General features: G+C 55.1%; 1 protein-coding gene across 4 annotated transcripts in view; it reads right to left on the reverse strand.

Annotated features, from left to right (window-relative positions):
• LOC105469203 (rhomboid 5 homolog 2) overlaps positions 1-26,989 on the reverse strand; it is a 52,102-nt gene that overhangs the window by 13,799 nt on the left and 11,314 nt on the right. The window contains exons 1-2 of one of the 4 annotated variants that reach the window (XM_011719953.3): positions 16,561-16,656; positions 2,783-2,980 (exon numbers count right to left, since the gene is read on the reverse strand). The gene's annotated coding sequence lies outside the window, so the exon portion shown is untranslated. Of the gene's footprint in view, positions 1-2,782; positions 2,981-16,083; positions 16,380-16,560; positions 16,657-26,989 lie in introns of those variants that run through there. The other 3 variants (XM_011719959.3, XM_011719955.3, XM_011719956.3) reach the window with 3 other exon arrangements.

Below are 26,989 nucleotides of genomic sequence, written 5' to 3' on the forward strand. Positions count from 1 at the left end.
GTTTCATTGCCTTCCTTTCATCTCTTGCTCTGCCCCATGACCGTCTTCTTGTTAAAACCCCCAGCTGTGGCTGGGCGCAGTGGCTCACGCCTGTAATCCCAGCACTTTGGGAGGCAGAGGTGGGCGGATCACCTGAGGTCGGGAGTTCGATACCAGCCTGACCAACATGGAGAAAGCCTATCTCTACTAAAAATACAAAAAACATTAGCTGGGCGTGGTGGCGCATCCCTGTAATCCTAGCTACTCTGGAGGCTGAGGCAGGAGCATCGCTTGAATCCGGGAGGCCGAGTTAGTGGTGAGCCGAGATCTCACCACTGCACTCCAGCCTAGGTGACAGAGTGAGACTCCGTCTCAGGAAAAAAAAAAAAAAAAAGAGCAGATGGCTTCACACACTGAAGCACTGTGTCCACACAGAAACCTGGACAGGAAGTGCCCGGCAGCACGGCTCTGCAGAGCCCGAGCAGGGAAACAGCACAAGTGCTCGTCAGCAGATGAAGGCACAAATATAAAATGTGATTGAGCCACACAATGGAGCATCCTTCAGCCACGAAAGGAAGTCCCAATAAAGCTACAACATGGGCGGGCCTTGAGAACATTGTGCCCAGGGACAGGAGCCAGTCACGGTGGCCACCTCTGCATGAGTCCATTCATATGAAAGCCCAGAATAGAATAGGGAAATCTGCAGACAGAAGCAGGGTAGTGGTTCTTAGGGCTGGGAAGGTGGGGACTGGGTGGGGGGTGACAGCTAAAGGGTGCAGGCTTTCATTAGGGGGTGATGAAAGCAATCTAAAACTGTGGTGATGGTTTTGTATGTGAATATGTATAAATATGTACATATATACACACACACACATATATTTTTTTGAGACAGAGTCTTGCTCTGTCACCCAGACTAGAGTGCAGTGGTGCGATTTTGACTCACTGCCAACCTCCGCTTCCCAGGTTCAAGCGATTCTCCTGCCTCGGCCTCCCGAGTAGCTGGGAATACAGGCGTAAGCCACCACGCCCGGGTAATTTTTGTATCTTTAGTAGAGATGGGGTTTCACCATGTTGGCCAGGCTATTCTGGAACTCCTGACCTCAAGTTTGCTTCAGCCTCTCAAAGTGCTGAGATTACAAGTGTGAGCCACCGTGCCCAGCGTCTGTGAATACATTAAAACTACGGAGGGTTGGGAGCGGTGGTTCATGCCTGTAATCCCAGCAATTTGAGAGTTTGAGGCAGGAAGATCACTTGAGCCCAGGAGTTCGAGACCAGCCTGGGCAACATAGTGAGACTCCATCTGTACAAAAAAATTTAAAAATTAGCCAGATATGGTGGTGCATGCATATAGTCCCAGCTACTCAGGAGGCTGAGGCAGAGGGATGGCTTGAGCTTGGAAGGTCGAGGCTGCAGTGAGCCATGATCTCGCCACTGCACTCCAGCCTGGACAACAGAGTGAGACCCTGTCTCAAAAAATAAATAAATAAGGCCGGGCGCGGTGGCTCACGCCTGTAATCCCAGCACTTTGGGAGGCCGAGGTGGGCGGATCACAAGGTCAGGAGATCGAGACCACGGTGAAACCCCGTCTCTACTAAAAATACAAAAAATTAGCCGGGCGCGGTGGCGGGCGCCTGTAGTCCCAGCTACTCAGGAGGCTGAGGCAGGAGAATGGCGTACACCCAGGAGGCGGAGCTTGCAGTGAGCCGAGATCGCGCCACTGCACTCCAGCCTGGGCGACAGAGCGAGACTCCGTCTCAAAAAAAAAAAAAAATAAAAAAATAAAATAAAATAAATAAATAAATAAATAAATAAATAAAAACACTGATGGTACACTTTAAATGGGTGAATCGACTGGTGTGTGAATTCTCTCTCAGTGAAGCAGGTGCTCCATAATGTTGGGCCTCTGAATGAGCCAGTCCAGTCACTGTCCCAGACCATCACACAGCGGAGGGGCTGGCTCTTCTTAGCCTCCGCGTTGCAGTTCAAGTGCCCTCCTGCCCCACCTTGAGCAGTGCCGGTCCCACCTCACCTCCCTTCCTGTTTTTTTTTTTTCTTTTTTTTGAGATGGAGTTTTGTTCTTGTTGCCCAGGGTGGCATGCAATGGCACAATCTCGGCTCACTGCAGCCTCTGCCTCCTGGGTTCAAGCAATTCTCCTGTCTCAGCCTCCCGAATAGCTGGGATTACACGTATGCACTACCATGCCCAGCTAATTTTATAATTTTAATAGAGACCAGGTTTCTTCACGTTGGTCAGGCTGGTCTCAAACTCCCGACCTCAGGTGATCCACCTGCCTCGGCCTCCCAAAGTGCTCGGATTACAGGTGTGAGCCAGCGTGCCTGGCAATTTTTTTTTTTTTTGAGACGCAGTCTCACTCTGTAGCCCAGGCTGGAGTGCCGTGGCATGATCTCGGCTCACTGCAACCTCTGCCTCCCAGGTTCGAGCGATTCTCCTGCCTCAGCCTCCCAAGCAGCTGGGACTACAGGTGCATGCCACCATGCCCAGCTAATTTTTTTGTATATTTAGTAGAGATGGGGTTTTGCCGTGTTGGTCAGGCCAGTCTTGAACTCCTGACCTCAGGTGATCCACTCACCTCGGCCTCCCAAAACGCTGGGATTACAGGCGTGAGCCACTGCGCCCATCCCTTCCCTGCCCTTATTCTTCCCTGTCGCTCCCTGAATTAACTTGCTTCATTCACTGTCCACCGCTGTTCAGATAGAGAGTGTGGGCCCCGCAGGAGGCATCTGGACGTGGCCACAGCAGCCAGTGCCCTGGGTCCAGCCACCCAGCCGCCCAGCTTCCTACCTTCGAGTCTGAGTTTGCCTGTGGCTTCCTGGGTCTTGCTGTGAAGGGCTTTAGAGCATGTTCTTGTCTTCTCCTTGCTCTGTACAGATGCTCCGGCGTCAAGCCTCAGTCTGTGGAAGGGCAGACGGACAGATAGGTGGCTGCAAGGACGGATAGACAGCTCCAGGCCATGTGGTGCAGCTTCCTGGGCACTCACAGCTGGAAGAAAGGAGAGCCGGTTCCAGGGAGCATGCCCACCACTGAGTGCTTTAACCTTCCTGACCTCAGTCTTCCCATCTGTAAAATGGGGCCAATTCCACCTGCCTTACTGGTGAGGGATTAAAGGTGCTAATCAGGCTTCTCCGAGTGCCAAGCAGCAAGGGGCACTGGCCTCAGGGTATTTACAGCCAATCACCTCACAACAGTCCTCTGGTCTGAGAACCTGATTGGAATGGGACATTAAAGTCAAGATGGCCCCTGTTATTTTTCTCAATATTACTTGAATGGTACAGAAACATTTAACTTTCGGCCAGGTGCAGTAGCTCACACCTGTAATCCCAGCACTTTGGGAGTCTGAGGCAGGTAGATCACCTGAGGTCAGGAGTTCGAGATCAGCCTGGCTAACATGGTGAAAACCCATCTCTACTAAAAATACAAAAATTAGCTGGGCATGGTGGTGCACACCTTTAGTACCAGCTACTCGGGAGGTTGGGGCAGGAGAATTGCTTGAACCTGGGAGGCGGAGGTTGCAGTGAGTCGAGATTGTGCCATTGCACTCCAGCCTGGGCGACAAGGAGACTCTGTCTCAAAAAACAAACAAACAAAACCACGTATTTTCAGGCTGGGTGCAGGGGCTCACGCCTGTAATCCCAGCACTTTGGGAGGCCGAGGTGGGCAGATTATGAGGTCAAGAGTTCGAGACCAGCCTGGCCAATATGGTGAAACCCCATCTCTACTAAGAATTCAAAAAGTAGCCAGGGCTGGGTGCAGTGGCTCATGCCTGTAATCCCAGCACTTTGGGAGGCTAAGGCGGGTGGATCATGAGGTCAAGAGTTCGAGACCAGTCTGGCCAACATAGTGAAACCCCATCTCTACTAAAAATACAAAAAATTAGCCAGGTGTGGTGGCAGGCGCCTATAATCCCAGCTATTCAGTAGGCTGAGGCAGGAGAATCACTTAAACATGGGAGGCAGAGGTTGCAGTGAGCTGAGATCGTGCCATTGCACTCCAGCCCGGGCAACAGTGCGAGACTGTCTCAAAACCAAAACCAAAAAAAAAAAACAACGAAATAACTAGCCAGGCGTGGTGGTACATGCCTGTAATCCCAGCTACTAGGAAAGGTGAAGCAAGAGAATTGCTTGAATCTGGGAGGTAGAGGTTGCAGTGAGCTGAGATCCCACCACTGCACTCCGGCCTGGGTGACAGAGCAAGACTCAGTCTTGAAACAAAACAAAACAAAACAAAAGAACCCCACATATTTAACTTTCAAAGTCCAGAAATTACTAGCTGCCTACTGATACTTAAGGCAAAGTTCAAATGATCTGGAAGTGTTTTGTTGCTTTGATTAGTAATTTATTGAAGTTAAAAGCCATACAACATAAAATCAACCATTTTAAAGCACGAAACCCAGGGGCATTCCTGTTTGTTTTTAAGACGTCCTGACCAGGTCCTCCTTTGAGGGGAACCCCAAGGTGCCGGAATCCCTCTCGAGGCCAGGCAGGATTAAGTCCTTAACTGTGCTGGGCCTTGTTTGGGCCTTTATACGCATTACCCTTCAAAACACCTTCCAGGGAGACGTTAGTGTTTCTTCCATTCTGTAGATGGTGAATGGAGGCTCAGAGGGGTTCAGTAACTTGCCCAAGCTCACATAGCCAAGAAAGGGTGCTATGGGAGGTGCATAGGAGGCCCGATGTCTGGCTCCGGGGCCTGGGGGCTCCTAGGGGACGGGCTCCCTCCTGCCCTAAGACTGGGGCTAGAAGACCCCCCTCTCAGGGAGCCAGAGAGGGAACTTGGTCCAGCATTCCAGTGCTTTCCAAACAAAGCTCCTCAGAGGCCTGGGGGTCCCCAGAGGTGCCTAAGGGGCCGCTATGGGGCAAATCAGAGGCTGGGGAGTAGCCCAGGCCCCCCAGTGATTCCATCAAGCAATGTTCCTTGACCCCCTGCATATTTGGGACATTTGGGGAGCAGAATGCTGGGTGCAGAGGAGAACTATTGAGGCAGAGCTAGGATGTCTCCCGTTTCTTTAAGGCTAGCAGTGCTGGCTTCACCTCCTTCCATCCCGAAGTGCTAGGGAGTCCTGACCCCACCCACCCCGGGCAGACTGCCCGGCCGAGTATGACGAGGTCCTCAGAGATCAATCCACTGGGCTGGGTTGGTGCCAAGGAGCCCTGGCAGCCACACCGGGACCCCACTCGGTTGAAGCTGTGGCCAGGTCCCCTCGTCCTGAGCCTGCTCTGGGGACAGCTCCAAGACAACAGCCTCACCTGGGACCTCTGCAGGAAAAGTTCATAGTTTGGTCTCCTTTGGGACCAGGGTACACCAAGAGGGCATGGGGAGGGCACTGCCCTGGGGAACTGGCACTGGGGGATGGGAGGCAAGTAGTGGAAGGAGCCGGGTGCAAGGGTGGGGCCTCCAGACTCCAGTTCAGTTAAGGTTGCCAAGCAGGTAGGATCTTTCTGGAACTCAGATCTGATCACACCTCCCTGGAGGTCCCTTCAGGCCGGCCCTCCCTGCCACGCCCTCACCAGACAAACCACATCCCTGTGCCATCCCCAAGCTCTCACCTCCTGTCATCTGAAGTGTTGCGCCTGGCACACAAGGCTCCACCTTCCCTGCCTGGCCAAGCCCAACTAGGAAAGTGAAACGTCACCTCCAGAGAGAATCAGTCACTTTATTGCCTGCTCTCTCCGCCATCTCGCAGATTTACCTACGTGTCGGAGTCCCCTACCCAACCCCGGGCAGCCCAGGATTCTGCAACCAGGGGGCCCTCATCAATGGCTGACTGAATGGGAAGCAGAAGCTAGTGAGAGGGTGGGGATGGGGGTGGTCAGTCAGTCCATAGCAGCCCTGGAGAGAAGTGGTCTCCCCCATCCTGCAGCTGCTCCAGGAGGCAGCCCCCTCTGCAGGGCTCCACTGAGAGCTCCCACCCTGCTGGCTGTGCCCCCTCAGCAGGGCCAGGATGGAGGACGCTACATGCTGTGCCAGGATGAGCATCCAGTGGACCTCCCCACTAGACTCCCCACCTAGCTCCCTAGCCCGCCGCAGGCACTGCTTTTGGTTCTGGGGTTCTGCCCAGCCAGCCTCCCTATCCCAAGGCCAGGCCATCCCAGCTGAGACCCCCGCCCAGGATCCGCTGCACTGCTGGCATCTGTGCCAACCTCCTGATGACAGAGGCTCCCAAAACCCACACTGAGGGAGAGGAGAGCCTGGTCAGCCCCAGGGCAATCCGTGGGGGGGTGGGGGTTCCAAAGAGAGGTGGTCTGAGACCAGAGAGCAGAGACAGGTCCAAGGCGGGTGGGCACATCTTCCTGGGCGGGAGCCTGGCATCAGGAGCACTGTCTGAACCACAGAGCACAAGAGGCCTGGGTGGCGGCCTGACAGCAGCTACACTCTCCCGCCTCAGTTCCCTTCTCTGAGGGAATGGGATAAGGTCATGGCCCAGCTTTGACACCTATGAAGCCTAAACACGGAGTGTGAAAGCATGATTGCACCAGCCGCTTTCCACCATTGAGATCAACGGCCTCCAACTCGTGCAGAAATTGGGGTAGGGGTGCAAAAGCCCAGTCCCCTCCTTGGGGCTCAACGGGGAAAGGAGTGGGGACTGTTAGACCCACTCTGGCCTTCAGCATGGCTCAAGTCCAGATGGCAGGAACCAGACAGAAAAAAAGTCCTGGCGAGCTGGAGCCGCCCCACACGGCACTTGTCTCCGAGCCCTAGAAATGCTTGCTCACTGCAGGGGAAATGGTGACACCCTGGGACCAGGCTTCCTCCTGGCCCGCAGTCACATCCGCCGCTGTCTCTCTAAGACCCCCAGGCCCACCTCCGCACCCAGCCCACAGGCGGAGCACTGCCACCTGCCCAGCCAGATCCTGACCTCACTGTGGCCAACCCCAGAGAAGGGCCTTCAGCCCCAGCCCAGCTGGGAGATGCCAAAGGGACCTGGGGAGAGGGACTGGGGCTTAGGGTGGGACAGATTCTATTTCCTCCTCCTTTAGGGTGGGGCGGGGAAATTCTGAGACAAAGTGAAGTGCAGAGTTCAGATCCCCCCCAGGTCCCATGGGTTGAGGCCTCTGCACACTCCCCTGCCCAGGCTCAGGGCCTCCCCCACTGCAGATAGCTCTGGAGATAGCATAACCCAGCTAGCAGCAGCGGAGCTCAGGCACATCCAACAGAAATGCAGACTCAGACACCATTTACCACTGCTGCCCAGAGAATCCGGTTTCCCCACAAAGGGTGGGGCTGGGCACTCCCAACCAAGCCTGTCCTGCACAGCTGGGTAAGCAAGGCCACCCCCAGGGAGGTCCCCAACAGAGCCCTACCAGCCAGCCCAGGCAGGGTACAAGGGTCCCCCCACCATGCGGACTGTACAAGCCACACTCCTTCAGGCAGGCCCAGCCTACTGCCCCTCCCACCTCCCCCAGGTGCAGTTCCCTTTCTCTCTCCACCTGGTGCCACCAACCTCCCTACACTCCCCACCCCCACACAAGTGGGTTTCTAGAGGCTCCGAGTCTTGCTAATGAAGGGTGCAGTCCCCACAAGCCCTGGGCTCTATGAGCTTTAGGGGGCGGGGCAGGGAGAGCGTGGCAGGTGCAGCCCAGAGGGAAACAGGCAGAGGCTTGATGCAAGGGCTTAGCCTGCATGTGGCCAGAAATGGGGACAAAGGGGTGGGACAGGCCCTTGGATAAGGAGTAAGCAGCCTCTTCCCCTCCAGACAAGAAAGAGGGAGACCACTATTACCCACTGGATATGACCAGGAAGTTTAGGGGACCTCCTGAAGGGAGGGGCTCTAGCCACCTGAAGAGAGGAAGTGGGGAACCACCCCCTGGGCCGGAAGCTGCTTCCAGCCTGGCTCCGGAGCTGCGGGTGGGTGAAGCGAGTCACCTGGCGTCCCTGGGAGTGGGCAGTCAGGACAGAAGGAGGGTGGTGGGAGGCTTGGGGCCACGTCTTCCCGGTTGAATCACAGGATGCCAGGGTGAGGGCTGGGGACGAGGAAACTGCTTCTCTCCCCAGCTTCCCTGCCATAGAAACTGAAACTCATTTTTCCTGCCTGTGGCCCTGCTGGGAACCAGGGCATTTTTAGAAAGCGGCAAAGAGGAAGCTGGGCCTCACCCAGTGTGCAATCCCCAGTAAAACCCGTAGTTCTGCTGACCCCGGGGTTTCTCCAGCCCCAGAGGCCCGGAAGGACAGCTCATGGGACAGCTGTCCTCACATCTCCCCATGCATCCCCAAGCTGGGCCTCACGTAGCCAGTGACGCCGCCCTGCACACTTCCTTGCCCTGGCAAGAGGTAGAAGGGGCAAGAGTAAAGGGCAGGAAAGTGGCAAGAAGGCTGGCTGGGGGCCTGGGGGCAGGATTTGGGGAGAGTCATGAGAGACAAAACAGGAGGGCAGGGCTGGCAGGAGCTGCGGCGTGAGCTCCACCGGCAGAGTTAGCAGAGGGGAGAGGGGGCTGGGGACTCTAAGGGTGGGACACCTAGCTGTCTGTCTCCAGGAGCCAAACAGGAGCTGCTCTCCCTCCCTCTCAGCACCACCTCCCCAGAGGCCAGAGCTGGTGGTAAGTGGGCGCAGACACGATCTCAACCCACTCCGCCGGTACATGCTTCAGCCCACAGCCGCTGATGGAGAGAAACAAAACGGCCTGTGGGTTCACACACCTCCCCAGACATCCCACTAACAGCAGGCCCTGGCCCAGAGAGCCGTTTCTTTCTCCTCCTCACCCCTCCAGGGCTTGCCCCAAACTCAGTTCAGAAGATCAAGAACCCCCAGGGGCAGGTTCAGGGGCTTGACCATTCCCTGACTTCTTTGGGCTTTTTCCCATCAGGCCCCAGGCTCTGGGCTCCCTTTAACCTGGTTAGAGTGGCTGGGGTGTCATAAGCCAACCACAGACACGGGAAGCGGGCGCTGCGCTCCAGGGAGCCACCAAGATCAGGGTATGAGGGTGTGAACCTGCGTGTGTGTGTTGCGGGGGGCTGGGGGGTGACATGTCATGTTCTTAGGGTGGTGCAGCCTCATGCCCCCTCTGCACCAACCATCTGGGTTTTCTCAGGACCCGTTGCCAGCAGGGATGGCAGAGATACAAACGCCCCTCCTCTGCTGGGGTTCCTGGTCCAGGAAGCAGGCTGAGCTGGGGGTGCCCGAGCCCTGCATCCCCAAAGCCCAAGGTGCAGCAGTTGCTGGCAAGATACAGGGGAGGGCATCAAAGGAGGTGGCAGTGCAGCCAGGCCTCTTGAGCTGGACACAGTGCCAGGCCCCACCCACCACAGTGCCCTCCCCTGGAAATTTCTGGATTTCAAAAGCTGCTGGTGGAGGCTGGGCACAGTGGCTCACGCCTGTAATCCCAGCACTTTGGGAGACTGAGGTGGGCGGATCACCCGAGGTCAGGAGTTCTAGACTAGCCTGGCCAACATGGTAAAACCCCATCTCTACTAAAAATACAAAAATTAGCCAAGCGTGGTGGCGGGTGCCTGTAATCCCAGCTACTCAGGAGGCTGAGGCAGGAGAATCACTTGAACCTGGGAGGCGGAGGTTGAAGTTAGCTGAGATCACGCCACTGCCCTCCAGCCTGGGCGACAGAGCAAGACTCCATCTCAAAAAACACACAAACAAAACAAAACAAAACAAAGCTGCTGGCGGAGGCAGGCAAGTGGCAGCAGCTGGGCAGGGATACAGGTGCCTTCCACATCCCAGGGAAGATGCAGCCGCTCCCGAGCCTGGGGCTGGACTGCAGGCTTCGGGGCAATGAAGGGAAGGGGGCACGCGCAGCCGCCGGACCCCAGTTCTCCTGCTCCCTCAGCATCGTTGTAAAGGGGAGGAGTTAGAAGTGGCCCCTGGGGCCCAAAAGGCCCTGTCCATTTGGGGTCAGACACCAGGACACTGGAGGGTTTCCAGGGTGGGGTGTGCACCACACGGTGCCACAGCAACACAGGCACGGTGGGAACTGCCCTTTGCTGCAAACACTCATGAAAGTCCGCCTGTCTGCATCCCGGCAGCCGAGTTTTCACGGCCGTTGGAAGCAGCGGCGGTCCAGCACAAGCCCAGCGGTTGGGGCAGGATGGGATGCAGCCTGGGGTCTGCGTGAGAGGTCCGGTTCACTCCTGCTGGAGCTCCTTGACACTAAGGTGTGACCAGGCCATTTCCATTTGTGACTGCCCCATGTACACAGACAGGGCTCTGTCCTGCGCTTACAAAGTAGGAGCCTGCCCGATTTCCACCTGCCTCCAGATGGTGAAAATCTGGCCTGATAGCGGAAGACAGGGTCATAGGCCCATCTCTAACTGCTGTGTGATCTTAGGCAAGCCACTGAACATCTCTGAGCCTTAGTCTGTGTATGCATAGGATGCTAGTATCCTCCCAGGGTCTAAGATCTAGGTGACTACATCACCATGAATGCGGGCTTACCCCAGGAGCAGCTCAGCTGAGGTGCGAGGTCTCACTTACTGCACAGAGAGGTAAGCACCTTGCCCAGTGTCACCCAGCCAGAAATAGGCCTGGGCTGGCTGGGTGTGAGCATGCAGAGCCCAGGGAGCTGACGGCGGCCCTGGCCCGCACCTTGACACACTCAGAGCACTTCTGGAGACCCAGTTCTGCCCCTGGCTGCATGGAGCCCCTCAGCAGGGAGGAAAATGCCAGGCAGACACTTCTGAGCTTGTAAACAGTCATTAAGGAACCAATAAACCTAATTTCCCAGATTCTTGCCCTGGGGCTCCCTGCTTCCCAGGGAAGAGGCTGGCCCTAGTCCCAGTGGCTGCCAGGGTTTCAGGACACTTGGACACCAGCCCACCAGGTTGCTCGTCCCAAGCAGGCCTGCAAAGCCAACCGCTCATGGCCCGCACCTTGCTTTGGGGCAGCGTGGGGCTCTCTTGCTGAGGAATGAGGAGGAACAAGGGGCCAGAGACAGGACTCAAACCTGCCTTGGCCACCTACCTGCTGGGAGACTTTGGGCAAGTGGGTGCTGCAGAGCCTGCCTCCTCTGCTGTGAGATGCGGTGACGCCCCACCATGGAGGGAGCCGGGGAAGATGACAGCAGATATGAATGGACGCTGCCTGGCACACACCCAACGCCCAGTTGGAAGCTTCTTTTATTCCTGGCTGAGCTCTGCCACCATCGCTCACTTAGTCTCTATCTGAGCCGTGAGCCCCACAGGGGATAGATCTGTGAGCCCCACAGGATAGATCTCTATTCGACAGGTGGGGAAACTGAGGCTCAGAGAGATGAAGTCACCTATCCAAGGTCCCACAATTAGGGAGTGGTGGGGCTACAACCCCAGCCAGGGCCCTGCGCTCTTTTTTTTTTTTTTTTTTTTGAGGCGGAGTCTGGCACTCTTGCCCATACTGGAGTGCAGTGGCCCGATCTAGGCTCACTGCAAGCTCCGCCTCCTGGGTTCACGCCATTCTCCTGCCTCAGCCTCCCGAGTAGCTGGGACTACAGGCGCCCGCCACCTCGCCCGGCTAGTTTTTTTGTATTTTTTAGTAGAGACGGGGTTTCACCGTGTTAGCCAGGATGGTCTCGATCTCCTGACCTCGTGATCCGCCCGTCTCGGCCTCCCAAAGTGCTGGGATTACAGGCTTGAGCCACCGCGCCCGGCCGGCCCTGCGCTCTTAACCTCCACACTCTGCAGCCTCCTGCCACCCTGGAACTGGTGAGGGGCAGGGGAAAAAGAACGGGTGAGGACTCTGAGTGTTTGGGGTGCTGGAGTGAGTCCCGCGTGCAAAGGCCTTTAATTCATGAAGAAGGGACAGCACCTAAGTGCCTGGGTGGCACTGCTCGGCTTGCAAAAGACTTTTACAAACATGAGCTCATTTAGTTGAGGCTGAGGGTGACAGGCAGCTGTCATCATCCTCACGGGCGGGCAAGGTCAAAAGGGGCTTAGGCCAGGGTTCAAAGTCCTGTTTCCACTCCAAACCCCACAGCACATCCTCAATCCTCCTCTTCCAGATCGCTCTCTTTTTTTTTTTTTTTTTTTTTGAGATGGAGTCTCGCCCTGCCGCCCAGGCTGGAGTGCAGTGGTGTGATCTTGGCTCACTGCAACTTCCGCCTTCTGAGTTCAAGCGATTCTCCTGCCTCAGCCTCCCGAGTAACTGGGACCACAGGTACTTGCCACCACACCCAGCTAATTTTTTGTATTTTTAGTAGAGACGGAGTTTCACCGTGTTAGCCAGGATGGTCCCCATCTCCTGACCTTGTGACCGCCCGCTTCAGCCTCCCAAAGTGCTGGGATTACAGGCATGAGCCACTGCACTCGGCCCCAGATCTTCTTATGGCTACATGGAGCTGACAACCTGGGGAGCCTTGGCGGAGATCAGGGCAGGAAGCCATCCCCGCACCACCTGCTAGCACAGGGTTGGGGGCCACACGGGGGAGGCAGAGGAGAAAACCAAGACTTGAGGTAGCTTTACCCTGCTCCCAGCCCCAGGAACCTACGCCAGGGAAAGAACAGCTGAGGGGCACCAGCTCCATGATCTGCTCCCCACCCCACCGTCAGTGACACACACACTGGCAGGCCAGGAAAACCCCCGGGCAGAGGTCAACAGTTCATGCCCAGATGGAAACCCACCCTCGTTTCCCTTGGTCACCAAGGCACTGAGGTCCCCCTACCCCAGACACACTCCTACGGAATAACAATAACAACAACAACAGTGCCACTGCTCCATATGCATGTTCCCGTCTAGTCCTTGACAGCCCATGAGGCAGGGCCTTGGCCATCTCCCAAGGCTGTGCTATGGACTGGCAGCCATGCCCCTACCTGAAGCCACCCTAACACCATTATCACGACGGCTCCCCTCACTGCTCCTGCCATGGCCGGGCACTGCACTGAAGGCTGTACACCTTCACCACGGGAATCCTCACCTCACGCAACCCTCCAGGTAGATTACTGTTAGTGACTCCACTGTGCAGCTGGGGAAACTGAGGCACAGACTAGTTAAGTGACCCCATCCTATTGAGCACACACATGGATGACCGTGCCCAGCAGCCCCTGGGCCTTGGCCCAGCTCCTGAAGTTTGGAATCCTCCTCCATCCTTTTCCACGGGTCACAAGGTTCCCCTCACACTCCAAACAGTGTCTCCGGCCCACCTCCCGCGCTGCCCACTGGGCTGAAACCACTTTCCTGGAGGAGCCGGGCATTGGGGCTGGAACTGCCTTCCAGTGGCTTTTGGACCACAAACAACTCCCAGCTGGGCGCCCGGATACATTTGCCGAAGGAGGGGCCGTGGACACGGTGGCGCTTTGTACTTCCCAGAAAATGTGTTTTTCTTTACACCCATCCAGGTCTCCTGGGAGGCAAAACGATGTTCCAGGCAGGCTTGGTTTCCCTGTGAAGCCGCCCGTGCCCTGAGAGCTGTCCCTGACTAGCCACTATCACTGCCGAGGTCAGCCTGCACTTGGGCAGGCGCAGACGTCCCCGCCACTCCTCCCCCAGCCTGGCTCAGCTGGATAGGAAACCGGGAGCCGCTTCCGACAGCCAGTGCAGCCAGTGCAGATGCGTGAGCTCACTCTGGAAACCCCCTGGGGCAGACAGGGCAGTGCCGAGGCCTGCTCCAGAGTGCGTGGCACAGAGATCTGAGGAGAGTGTGGAGGGGGAGAGGCAGCCAGGAGGGCACACGTCTTCCCTGTGCTGTGCCAGCGGCAGGCGGGGGCCAGGCCCAAAGGGAAGCACCAGGCGGCTGAGCCATGCCACTCGGACACTCACGGGTAGGTGTGCGCAGCTCCTTGACTTCTGCTGTCATCTGTCACCTTGTCTGGGGCAGAGTTTACACAGCAAGGAGGACAGAAACCTTGGTGGAGAGGCCACCACAGTATCCAGAGCTGAGGTCACAGCCAAAACAGCACCACTGACCCCAGAGCAGGACTCGGGTCCCAGGTGCGTCACCCAAAGCATTTGTAGTGTAATTTTTTCCTCCTCTTACAGGAACAAAAGTCCCCCTCCTGAGCTGGAGAGAGAGTGTCTGTGTGTGTGTGTGTTTCTGTGTGAGTCTGTGTGTGTTTCTGTGTGAGTCTGTGTGTGTTTCTGTGTGAGTCTGTGTGTGTTTCTGTGTGTATGTGTGTCTGTCTCTGTGTGTGTTTCTGTGTGTGTCTGTGTTTCTGTGTGTGTGTCTGTGTCTGTGTGTGTGTGTGTGTGTCTACACCAGATATAGACAGGTAGGAGTCACTGAGGGTTTGTTTGTGGGGCTCTTGGGCTGGGCCTGAGGGTGGGCAACTGGGTTCACACCTGAGCTCCACTGCTGACTTTCTGAACAACTTTGTCTAAGTCTGGGTGCTCAGCCCTGTCCCTCAAGAGGCTCACAGCAATGGAGGCCACTTTTGTTTTTTGTGCAAATGAAAAGGTGGGAGTTTCACTTCGGCCTTTTACAGTCGAGAGACCAAAAAAACAAAAATAAAAACAAAAACAAACAAACAAAACCCCACCAACACCAGCAAAAAGAAGCCAGGCTCGAAAACCTCCACCAGGGTTCCCAGGCAAGAAGGCCGAGTCCAGAAGTGAACAGATGGGTGTGATGGCTACTGCAAGAAAACGGGGAGGGAGGGCAGCGAAGTGGCTCTGGCTCCTGGGCACGGACGCGGCTGCTTCATCCGATCCTCTCCCACCGTGCCAGCCACCCCTCCTTGTTGCCAGAAAACTGGAACTACATTCCTCCAGCTCAACACAAACAACTCTGAGTCATCCCTACCGGGGGGCCGCCTGGCCTGTGCTTTGATGTCTCCCATCTTTCACCTCTGCTAACACCACAGGCAGGGTGCTCCCACCCCGCCAGCAGCTGGACCCACTCCAGGGCTCGTCCGCTAACCCAGGGTGCCCTCTTTATTGCAGGAGGAAAGCAGCCTGGGGAGCTTCCAGGAATTAGGAGCCCTGATACTCTTTGGATGTCGCTTTCAAAAGGTGTACATCATTGGAGGAGTTAGGTGTGAGTTCAGAAGGGAAAATTCCAGCAGGTCACATGGTATCAGGCACCCATGCCAGCCTCAGCAATTCAGCTTTGGGAAAATCTATGGGAACAGAGTTCATCCTTTGCCCACCCTTCCAGCCCAGGGATATTTGAGCTCAAGGGCTGCCTCGGCCCAGCCTTCCTGGGAGACTGCCCTGGGGTTAGGCACTCCAGGCCTGGGCTGCGAAGGGGTCCCCTGTTCCCAACCTCTACCCCACAGCACCCAGACCAGCTTCCTGCAGGGCCAGTGGAGATGGGGAACAGTGGTGGCTCATGGCACCAAAGGAGGACTCTTGCAAGGGGAATAAGTGTCCTCACACTGCCTTACCCCTTATCTCATTCAGGTTTATTTCAAGTTCCTCTTCTAACCACTCGGGAAAACTGAGGTAGTTTCCCCAGTGAGGGAGCATCATTGAGAAGGAACCTGACCGACCAGGTGCTGCGCAGGGTTTCCCAGCCACAGCACAGCACAGCACAGCACAGCACTTTGGGCTGGATAATTCCTCATTGTGCGGACTGTCCTGTGCCCTGAAGATGTCTGGTGGCGTCCCTGGCCTCTACCCACTACCTGCCAGTAACAACACTCACTTCCCCTCCCATGTGTGTGACACCCAAAATCACTCCAACATTGCCAAATATCCCGTGGCAAGCAAAGTCGCCCCTGGTTGAGAACCACTGCTCTAAAACACGCCTCCCTTTCCACTCCACTCCCTGCCCTACAGACAGTGATGGTCAAATAAGACAGATGCTGGTCTCGTTATTTTACCAGCAAATGGCACACACTGGGGGCCTGATGCCAGCCGCCCAGGCAATAGCAGCCCCTCCCCATGTGGGGTCAGCTCCCCCCGCCTTCTGCTCCTCAGACACACCCGCTGCCACCCTCTCAGTAGCTCCAACCTTAGAGCCCCCTCCGTTAATCTTTTATGGAATGGGGCAGGACCAAAACCTAGGCTTCCTTTGCGCCCTGGCGTGGGAGTGGGGCGGGGTCTGTACCCTAGGGGACTCATCCGTCTCTAACCCAATGCCCTGGGGGAACATCCGAGGGGTCAAATAGGTAAAAGGCAAGCCCAAGCCAACCTTCCCCAGCCCCTCCATCCAGAAGTCAGGACTCCTGGGCCCAATTTCTGAGCTCCGGTCCAGCCCCGCTGTGTGAGTCCGGCTCCCTCATCCCCATCCCCGCACCTGTTTCCACCTTGGCCGGCTCAACCAACAAACTTCGGCCTCAAATTGCCCGGTGCTCTCCCGGGAGAAAACGGAGGGGAGAGAAGGGTCTGAACTGCAGGCACTTCTGGGACGCAGGCGGCACTGCCCTGCGCAGTTCCCTCTCTTCCTCCGGAGGTTTAAACCTCTGCCCAATCGTCTTGCCCCTACATCTGGCGCCCCGTTACCCAAGGACCCCTTAGGCGTCCTGTTCGAGCCGAGCCCTAGGGGCCAGCAGACCGGGTTCAGCGGCCCCGCCGGCGCCTTCCGAGCCAGCCCGGGCCTCCAGCCGGGCCCACGTGGGACCCAGGCGCTCCGCAGGGCGGGCACCGGGCACAGGGCACCCTCCCTGGCCGCGCACCACCGCTCCAGGGCAGGCTCGGGCACAACCTCGAGACCCTTCCAGCGCCTGTGGCTGGGCTGCCGTGAGCCCTGCCCCGCTCGTCCCCCCGCGCTCACCTCCCTGCGGCCCCAAGTCCCCGGGACTCAGCTCCGTGCGGCGCCTGCGAGCGGCTGGGCGGTGGCTCCTCGGGGGCGGGGCGGCGGCGCTCCGCCTCTTCCCTACCTGCGCGCGGGCGGTCGGGGGGCGGGGCCGGGCTCCGGGGGGCGGGGCCGGGCTCCGGGGGGCGGGGCCGGGCTCCGGGGGGCGGGGCCTGCCGGACGCAGCCTTTGCTCTGTCTGCTTCCTGGGTTCCCGCCTCCGCCTTCCACCCAGCTGGGTCCCCGCCTGGGCAGAGCCTTGTTTTCGCCCGAGCTGGTCTCTTCAGGGCGCCGTCCTTTCTCTCTTAGCGTCCTCACTCCACCCCAGACCAAACACGTCATCTAGGTCTGGATTGCTGTCTTTAAGTCGCCCCTCCCCCTCAAGAAAAAGCACCCAATCTCCCATCCCCTTCCTCCAGCGCCCTCATCCTCAGGCCAGGTGGGCCTGTTCCCTTGACCTTTTTAGTCTCTAGTCACACTGTACCCGGGAAGCTGGGCCTGAACACCTCTCCCTCCTGGACCCCGAGGCCTCTCCCCTAGCTCTGCTGTGCCCTTGGGTTGGGAACAGGCTCTCCGTGGAGGTCCTATCTGCATTTGCCCTGTAGCTAAGGCCAACATTTTTGACTCCTGCCGCCCCCACCCCCGCAAACGCCCCGTAGAAGCATTGACAGAACCCACCCAGCTCTGGCCCTTCCAGCTGCCATGTGGGCCAGAGCCAGACTGGAGACTGGGGACGCTGGCGACACCTGGCCCCTTGACTTGGGTCTATCTGCCCAGGTGGTTCCTTCTCTCTTCCCTGGACTCCAAGGGCCTGACTCTTGGGACTAGACAAACAAAACCTTGGCCAGGGCAGCTAGGACCGAACTCCAAGGTCTGGATGCCCCGTTCTCAGCCCCATTGCTTATCATCTCGCCTGTCCCGCTCCAGGAGGCCAGGCCAGGAGAAGCAGAGTTTGAAGAGACTCAGCCTTGGAGGGGCGGGGGTGGGGGTGTCAGGGCCAAGGCAAAACCTCTGGACCGTAGAGAGCTCCTGAGCCACCCTGCCCCCCAACCCAAGGACTCTGGTGTTTACTGCTGACCCCGGTGGAGGTGGGGAGCACCTGGCTGCTGGGGATTATCCTGAGAGATGCATCTCTCCTCCCCAGCTTTGGGGCCACAAGGAGGGCACAGGCTGGAAGGAGGGGGAGTGGGCCAAAGCTGCGGGTTGCTCCTAATAACAAATGTAAGGGACCATTTATTGTGCGACCAGCATATTCCAGGCTTATGTGCAGACAGGAACAAAACCAGGGTCTGCCCACAAAGTGCCAGCATTCTACAGGGAGACGTTGGAACTCAATACTGTAACAGGAGGGGTGACAGCAGCTAGCCATTCCAAAGTGCTTTAGTCTATATAATCTGCGGTACTGGTCTATGAAGTGGGCACCATTATGATCATCCCCATTTTAGGGATGAGAAAACTGAGGCAGAGGGCGATGTGAGGGGAGCAGCTGGGGTTTAAACTCAGTCACGATCTGACTTTAGACTAACAAACACGCTACAAACGCCTGAGCTGGGTCCTCTCTCCTGGAGCTCTACTGGAAGCTCTGTAGGAGTCCCCAGGAGGGGAGGGATTCATGGTGGTGTTTAAGCTAGTGTCAGGGATTTGTCCCATGCAAATATGGCATGCTGCCCGGCCACATAGGTGCAGGGATGCTGATCACAGCCTTGGCTGCAGCAACACGCACCTGTGAGGCTAGAGAGGGAAGAGTGTTAAATAGGCCAGGGGTATATTTGTGATAATGTGACACAGCTGTTAAAAGCAATGAGGCAGCTATCCATGTACTGATAAAGGAATTATCTCCAACTTATAGTAAGTTTAAAAAAGCAAGCTGCATGTTTAGTGTAATCCCATTTACCTAAATTTAAATAGAACAGACATATATATGTTGGTAGATCCACAAAAACTTTCTGGAAGGATATTTGTGGGGTAACCCTGCAGGGGTTAGGGGGAGAGAGGCACTTGCTTTTCATTTTGTATCATGTGCATATATTACTTATATAACTTAAAGAGAAACACTGTCTAAACTCTTTGTTTTTTTTGTTTTGAGACGGGGTTTTGGTGTCACCCAGGCTGGAGTATAGTATACTCACGGCTTACTGCAGCCTCGACCTCTGGGGCTCAAGTGATCCTCCCACTTCAGCCTCCTGAGTAGCTGGGACTATAGGTGCACACCATCCTTCCTGGCTAATATATATTTTTTTTTTTTTGTAGAGATGGGGGGCGGGTGATGGTGGCGGAGTTTCACTACGTTGCTCAGGCTGGCCTCAAACTCCTGTATTCAAGTGATCCTGCTTTGGCCTCCCAAAGTGTTGGGGGAATACACTTTGCATATTTTACTTTTATAACTTAAAGAAAAACACTGTCGGCCAGGCTCAGTGGCTCATGCCTGTAATCCCAGAACTTTAAGAGACCAAGGCAAGGCAGATCACCTGAGGTCGGGAGTTCGAGACCAGCCTGACCAACAAGGAGAAACCCCGTCTCTACTAAAAATACAAAATTAGCCAGGCGTGGTGCACATGCCTGTAATCCCAGTTACTTGGGAGGCTAAGGCAGGAGAATCGCTTGAACCCGGGAGGCAGAGGTTGCAGTGAGCTGAGATCGCACCACTGCACTCCAGCCTGGGCAACAAGAGGGAAACTCTGTCTCAAAAAAAAAAAAAAAAAGCAAAGAAAAAGAAAAAGGAAAGAAGTGAAAAACACTGTCGGCCGGCCGTGGTGGCTCACGCCTGTAATCCCAGCACTTTGGGAGGCTGAGACGGGCGGATCACGAGGTCAGGAGATCGAGACCATCCTGGCTAACACGGTGAAACCCTGTCTCTATTAAAATACAAAAAAAAAAATTAGCCGGGCGTGGTGGCGGGCGCCTGTAGTTCCAGCTACTCGGGAGGCTGAGGCAGGAGAATGGCGTGAACCCAGGAGGTGGAGCTTGCAGTGAGCCGAGATCGTGCCACTGCACTCCAGCCTGGGTGACAGAGTGAGACACCATCTCAAAACAAAACAAAACAAAACAAAAAAACAAACAAACAAAAAACAGTGAATATTTTGAATGAAAGGATGCTGGATGCTGACTTCCTGGTCAAGGTTCAGAGAAGTGTAGGACTGTGCCCAAGACGGCACAGGTGGTGAGAGAGAGCAGGGCTGAGTGCTGGGCCCCACACCCAGACTCTTTCCAGCCATCCCGGCGGACCATTCCCATCTTTCCGAAGGCCCATTCTGGCTGTGCTTAGAACAGATGGGTTTGGGCAAAAGTGGGGAGACCAGGTGAGAGGGGCCAGGGGAGTGGCTGGGGGAGCAGAGTAGGGGGAGGGATGAGAAGAGCATCTCCTCTCTTCGGAATTTAGCTGACACAAGCCCCCAGACTTCCTCTCCATATGCATAGATGAATTTACCTCCCCTTACTCCTGGGCCTCCAGCAGGGAGAGTCGGCGGCGGGAGTGGGACCAGGTGGGAGCCCCGGAGAAAGGAACCACAGGATCTTGCCGGCAGGGCCACAGCGATTGATGGTGCGGCGTTGCCATCTGGTGGCGAGAAGAGGTACTGCACCAAGGAACCCACCTGGTCTGGGGAACCTGGGGAAGCTGCAGTCTTAGTGCTCCCCGCACCTGCTTTCTCACCAGATATCCTGGCAGTCCAGCCCGAAGGTTAAGGGCACAGGGGCACAGGCTCACTCTTAACAGGACTCATCAGTGGTTAGCAAGATGCCAAAGCCTCTGTAACGCCTCTCCTTGCCACCCTGCTTGCCTTTACGACATCATGGCCGGGAGGGCACCAGTGAGTGACCTTCTCTCTCCCGGGGTCCATGGGCCACCAGACCCTTAGGCACCCTGGGAGCTGCCTGCCACCAGGGGAGAAGCCAGAATGCCTGTCATTCCCAGGTGCTGGGGAGGAGGTGGATGTGGTCAGACTCCTTAGGCCCAGAGATACTTTTCAGCTGTTTCCTCCTGGTGCTATTCCTTCCTCATGGTGCCCTTGAAATCCATCTCCACCTGCCTGCCAGCAGATTGCTCCTCACCAGTATTCTCACCCCACCATCAGCCCTCCACTGGGTCATCCTAGTCTCAGCCAGGGCTCGATCATTCCCACCAGCCCTTGGGAATGGACTTTGAAAGCTATTTCAGAGCCCCTGTCACCTGCTCAGCCCAGCTGTGCTCATCTTTCAGGCGCCCATCACTGCTGTATCTCCCTCCCCAACCTTGGAGGCCTCGGTCACCCTGGGAGGAGAGCGAGGCCCGGGAGAATGGCGCTGGCCTCGGGGGCACACAAATGCTCAGGTACACCCAACTCATCAATAATTAGCTCATGAGGTTAAGCAAGTTACTTAACTTTGGAATACTGAGGCTGTCCTAGAAACATGCCACCCAGAAGCCATAAACCAGAAGATCGACAGATTAACATAAATGCCACCAACTTCCGTGCCACAAAAAGCACCGCAGACAACGTTAAAATCCAAACAGCTGGGCGAGGTGGCCCATGCCTATAATCCCAGTACTTTGGGAGGCTGAGGCGGGAGGATCACTTGAGGCCAGGAGTTCGAGATCAGCCTGGGCAATGTGGGCAGACGCCATCTCTACCAAAAAAAAAAAAAAAAAAGCCGTCTAATTTTCATATTTTTGTAGAGATGGGGTCTTACTATGTTACCCAGGTTGGTCTTGAACTTTTAGGTTCAAGTGATCCACCCTTCTTGGCCTCCCAAAGTGCTGGGATTACAGGTGTGAGCCGCGGCGCTGACAGTTTTAACTTATTCATCTTAGGACCCTCTGTCCCCCTGCCACAGCAACCAGCTGCAGTCCTACTGGCCCGTCCGCCCGACTCCTTCCGTTTCTTCAGTTGCCCTGGTTGCTTCAGGTGTAAGCCCGGGGTGGCCTCTGTGCCTTCCCCAGTCCATCCTGCATAGGCCGCCAGCTCTGTGGCCACTACTGCTCCTGTTCCAGGATCTCCACTGGCTCCAGGTCACCTCCCAAAGACAGTCCGAGCACCTCAGCCATCGAGGGCCCCAGGACCTGGCACCAACACACTTCCCTGGTCTTACCTGGCTTGTTCTCCATCACAGATTTGACTTTCTCTAGCTCCCGGTCTCTGCTCACTTGCCCCCGGGTCTCCACCACTGACATGGTCTCCCTGCCTCACGGAGGAGCCTCGAGCCGCTCTGCGCCCTCTTTCTCAGAACCTTCCTTGAAGCCCCTTCTGGACAAGCGCCCTCCTCTGTGGTGTCCACACCCATGTACGCAACCTCCCTCTTCTCTCATGGAGAGGTTTGAGAGGAGAAACAGGACCTCATTTAGTCTCTTTTTTTTTTTTTTTTTTTTTTTTTGAGACAGAGTCTGGCTCTGTCTCCCAGGCTGGCGTGCAGTGGTGCAATCTTGGCTTACTGCAAGGTCTGCCTCCTAGGTTCACACCATTCTCCTGCCTCGGCCTCCCAAGTAGCTGGGACTACAGGCGCCCGCCACCACGCCTGGCTAATTTTTTGTATTTTTAATAGAGACGGGGTTTCACCGTGTTAGCCAGGATGGTCTCGATCTCCTGATCTCGTGATCCACTCGCCTCGGCCTCCCAAAGTGCTGGGATTACAGGCGTGAGCCACCGCGCCCGGCCCTAGTCTCTAAAAAAAATAATAGTGATGGGGTCTCGCTCTGTTGCCCAGGCTGGCCTCAATTCCTGGGCTTAAACAATCCTCCTGCCTCCACCTCTCAAGTAGCTGGGAATACAAGGGCGAGCCACCGTGCCCTGCCTAACATGATTCACTGATGGATGGGATGCGAGGGGTGAAAGAGAGGACAGTTGAAGAGGACTCCAGGGCTTCTGGCTTGTTTAAATTGGCAAACGGAGTCACCACTTTCGAGGGGAAATAGCCAGGGGAGAGGAGGCTTTGGCAGAGGTTCCGCTTTGTCCACACGAAGTGTGAGGGGTCCAGGAAGCAACTGGAGGCTTCAGCCTGAATCAGGACGGAGATGTCAGGGCTGGGATTTAAATTTGGGATTGGATGAGCTCACTGAGAAAAGAGTGTGGGAAGAGAAGAGGGGCGAGGACAGAGCCCTGGAGCCATCAGCTTTGAGGCCAGAATAAAGGGACCAGGGAGAGGGAGGATGCGGGGAGGGAGGATTAGGAAGGGGGAGGTGGCATTGAGCTGAGATCGAGCTACTGCATTCCAGCCTGGGCTACTAAGCAAGACCCTGTCTCAAAAAATAAAATAAAATAAAAATAAAAATTACAAAATAAGGCCTGGTGTGGTGGTTCACGCCTATAATCCCAACACTTTGGGAGTCTGAGGCAAGTGGATCACCTGAGGTCAGGAGTTCAAGACCAGCCTGGATAGTGCAATCCTATCTCTACTAAAAATATAAAAAAATTAGCCGAGTGTGGTGGTGGGTGCCTATAATCCCAGCTACTCGGGAGGCTGAGGCAGAAGAATCGCTTGAACCCAGGAGGCGGAGGTTGCAGTGAGCCGAGATCACACCATTGCATTTCAGCCTGGGCAACAAGAGTGAAACTCTGTCTCAAAAAAAAAAAAAAAAAAAAAAAAAAAAAATTACAAAAAAATCTAATAGAAATTTGGTAGAAAGGGTAAGAACAGACCATTCACAGAAGAATAAGTAAAAATGATCAATGAATATAGAAGATATCCAACCTCACTAGTAATTAGGGAGATGTAAATTAAATCTGTGATGATCCCTAGCAACCAGATCTCCATGTCTGAATGGCAGGGGCCACTCAAGGAACCCTGGGGAAGTGGCTCCCTGGGGAAGTGGCTGGCTCCAGGGTCAGGGCCAGGGCCAGGGCCAGGCAAGTGCATGGGGAGCCTGGCATATACTGTTTGCAGTAGAAAGAAGGAAGCTTTAAAAGATTAATGGAGCCATGTCAAAAAGACACAGGAGCTAGCTGAAAGGGACTCCCACTGACCAAGTTGTAACAATTTGAACATCAAAAAGAAAAATGACTGGCCAGGCGTGGTGGCTCACGCCTGTAATCCCAGCACTTTGGGATTCCGAGGCAGGCGAATCACAAGGTCAGGAGATTAAGACCATCCTGGCTAACACGGTGAAATCCTGTCTCTACTAAAAATGCAAAAAAATTAGCTGGGCGAGGTGGTGGGCACCTGGAGTCCCAGCTACTCAGGATGCTGAGGCAGGAGAACGACATGAACCTGGGAGGCGGAGCTTGCAGTGAGCCAAGATTGCCCCACTGCACTCCAGCCTGGGTGACAGAGCGAGACTCTATCTCAAAAAAATAATAATAATAAATAGTAAAATAAAATAAAAATAAAATTCGTTTGTTCCTGAGACACTCAAACTGGAGAAATCCAGAAAAACTCTTGGGACCCCACCGAAGCATTTATTCAACCAAAGTCTTGGCCAGACACAGTGGCAGGTAATCCCAGCACTTAGGGAAGCTGAGGTGAGAGGAGCACTTGTGCTCAGGAGTTTGAGACCATCCCGGGCAGCATAGCAAGACTCAGTTTCTGAAAGAAAGAAAGAAAGAAAGAGAGAAAGAGAGAAAGAGAGAAAGAGAGAAAGAAAGAAAGAAAGGAAGGAAGGAAGAAAAAGAGAGAGAGAAAGGAAGAAAGAGAGAGAGAGAAAGGAAGAAAGAGAGAGAGAGAAAGAAAGAGAGAGAGAAAGAGACAAAGAAAGAAAGAAAGAAAGAAAGAAAGAAAGAAAGAAAGAAAGAAAGAAAGAAAGAAAAAAGAAAGAAAGAGAAATTAGTCGAAGATGGTGACGTGCATCCATTGTCCTAGCTACTCAGGAGGCTGAGACAGGAGGATCACTTGAGCCCAGGAGTTTGAGGTTGCAACGAGCCATGATTGTGCCACTGCATTCTAGCCCAAGCCAGAGAGCAAGATCCTACCTCTTAAAAAAAAAAAAATTATCGGGCCCAGAGAGGCAAAAAAATTTAGCATCTATCCTGCCTTTCCAGTAGAAACTGTATTTCGAAGCAGCAGAATAGTCCGGGTTGAGGAAGGAATGCTTGCTTTACAGAAGAATGCCAGAGGTATTAGGTATTTCTGGCTGCCAAACAATGTATCCCAAAACTTAGCTGCTTGAAACAGCACATGTTTATTATCACAGAGTTCCTGTGGGTCCAGGAAACTGGGCGTGGCTTAGCTGGGTCCTTGGGCTCAGGGTCTCTCATAGGCTGTCTGTCAACGAGGTGTCGGCTGAGTCTACAGTCATCTGGAGACTTGACTGGGGGACACTCGCGCGGTGACAGGATTCAGTGTCTCTCTGGCCTGTTGGATTGAGGTTTTCTTTCCCTACTGGCAGCTGTCCAGAGACAGGGACGCTATATGGGAGTGTCAGCTGGGCAGTAGCACAGGACTCCGGGCTCAGAAGCCTCTGTGCTTGGTTTAATGCTCTGCTATCGCCATATTGGAATTCGTAATCATTTTTTCATTGAACTTGTGTCTTATAGTGAAGTCCAGCTGGACAGTGGGGCATGCACCCTATCCACAGCCGACATCCACTGGACTTTCTTTTTTTTTTTTTTTTTTTTTTTTTTGAGGCGGAGTCTCGCTCTGTCGCCCAGGCTGGAGTGCAGTGGCGCGATCTCGGCTCACTGCAAGCTCCGCCTCCCGGGTTCCCGCCATTCTCCTGCCTCAGCCTCCCGAGTAGCTGGGACTACAGGCGCCGCCACCACGCCCGGCTAATTTTTTTTGTATTTTTAGTGGAGACGGGGTTTCACTGTGTTAGCCAGGATGGTCTCGATCTCCTGACCTCGTGATCCGCCCGCCTCGGCCTCCCAAAGTGCTGGGATTACAGGCTTGAGCCACCGCGCCCGGCTGGACTTTCATACAGCGTTCTCCATGCCCATGGCACAGTGGTCTGGCGGACCTAGGTTGGGTGGGAGTCTAGCAAGATTCAACGTGCATACAAGGTAAGGGAGTTAAGGAAGCCACTGGCTTCCCTGGAGTGTTGGAAGAATCAAGAAGTGAAATAAAGGCGGGGCTCGGTGGCTCACGCCTGTAATCCCAGCACTTTGGGAGGCCAAGGTGGGCAGATCACCTGAGGTCAGGAGTTTGAGACCAGCCTGGCCAACATGGCAACACCCTGTCTCCACTAAAAATACAAAAACTAGCTGGGTGTGGTGGTGTATGCCTGTAGTCCCAGCTACTCTGGAGGCTGAGGCAGGAGAATCGCTTGAACCCAGGAGGTGGAGGTTGCAGTGAGCTGAGATTGTGCTACTGTACTCCAGCCTGGGCAATAGAGTGAGACTCCGTCTCAAAAACAAAAACAAAAGTGAAATAAAAACAGGTGAGTTAGTTTTGTGCAGCGTTTCCACTGCTGTGGTAAGAACAACAGACGCATGTACGAGCTATGAAATACCAATTGTGTAATTCTGCTGATTCTGCATTAAGAATTCAATGTTCTTCTATTTGTGTGTAAAAACTGGCATTGCGCAATATAAAGATGAACAGTAAAATTCATGCTAATAATTTAAATTTGTATTTTAAAATAAATGACATTGTCATCCCAGCTACTTGGAAAGCTGAGGCAGGAGGATTACTTGAACCCAGGAGTTGGAGACCAGCCTGGGCAACAGCCTGGGTGGGGGGTGCTGGCCCCCTGGGCTTTCTGCTCCCTAGGATCCCTCATCCTAACTCCCGGGGAGTCGTGCGTGGGGGCACTGGGTTCAGCAGAAGGAACAGCAGGTAACCCAAAGCCAGCAGGTAACCAAGCTTTCACAGAGATGGTGAGAGGCTGGCTCCCGGTTGCACAGCAAGTCCAGGGAGATTGGAGCCCGTCTGGGTCTCTCGGGACCAGTCTAAAACCAAGCAGCCTTAGACACTGCTTTGCTGGCTCCACCGTCACCAAGGAGAAATAGAAGAGGCTCTTCCAAGGCTTCTCTCCCAAGGCTCTCAGAGGGTAGGGGAGGCAGAGGCTGGGTCCCATCTCACCTCCCAAGCTGCCACCGACGTCTGGGCCCTCCCTTTCTCCCTTGGTCCAGACGTCACTCCCGGGTAAGAAGCTGGGAACAGAAGTCTCTTGTCACCGATCCCCCTCGATCACACCCCTGTGCTCTTCCAGCCTCAGATCCCAGCTGCTCTCACCACCCTCATCATCCTTCACCGTCAGCTGCTGCTGGTGTGGGGCCTTTGGAAGGTTTGAGCAGGGGCTGAGGAGGTCGATTTTCCTGAAGAAAGCTTTGCTGGATGGAGCCTGGACTGTAGGGGGTGACCTTGGAGACCACCAGGGAGGCCACAGGGAGCCTGGGCCAGAGCAATGGCTTCCTGCCCTGCTGTCTCCTCTCTGCTTCTCTGTAATGGTGGGGACTGTGGGAGAGGCTGGGACTTTGGGGTCAGCCTGTGGCTCCTGCCTTGCTCCATGGCCATGGGCGACTTGTTGATGAGCCCAGCCGTTTGGCTGTAAGATGAGGTCATGA

The sequence above is a fragment of the Macaca nemestrina genome, chromosome 17, assembly GCF_043159975.1.
Source record: "Macaca nemestrina isolate mMacNem1 chromosome 17, mMacNem.hap1, whole genome shotgun sequence".
In the NCBI taxonomy this organism is placed as follows: domain Eukaryota; kingdom Metazoa; phylum Chordata; class Mammalia; order Primates; family Cercopithecidae; genus Macaca; species Macaca nemestrina.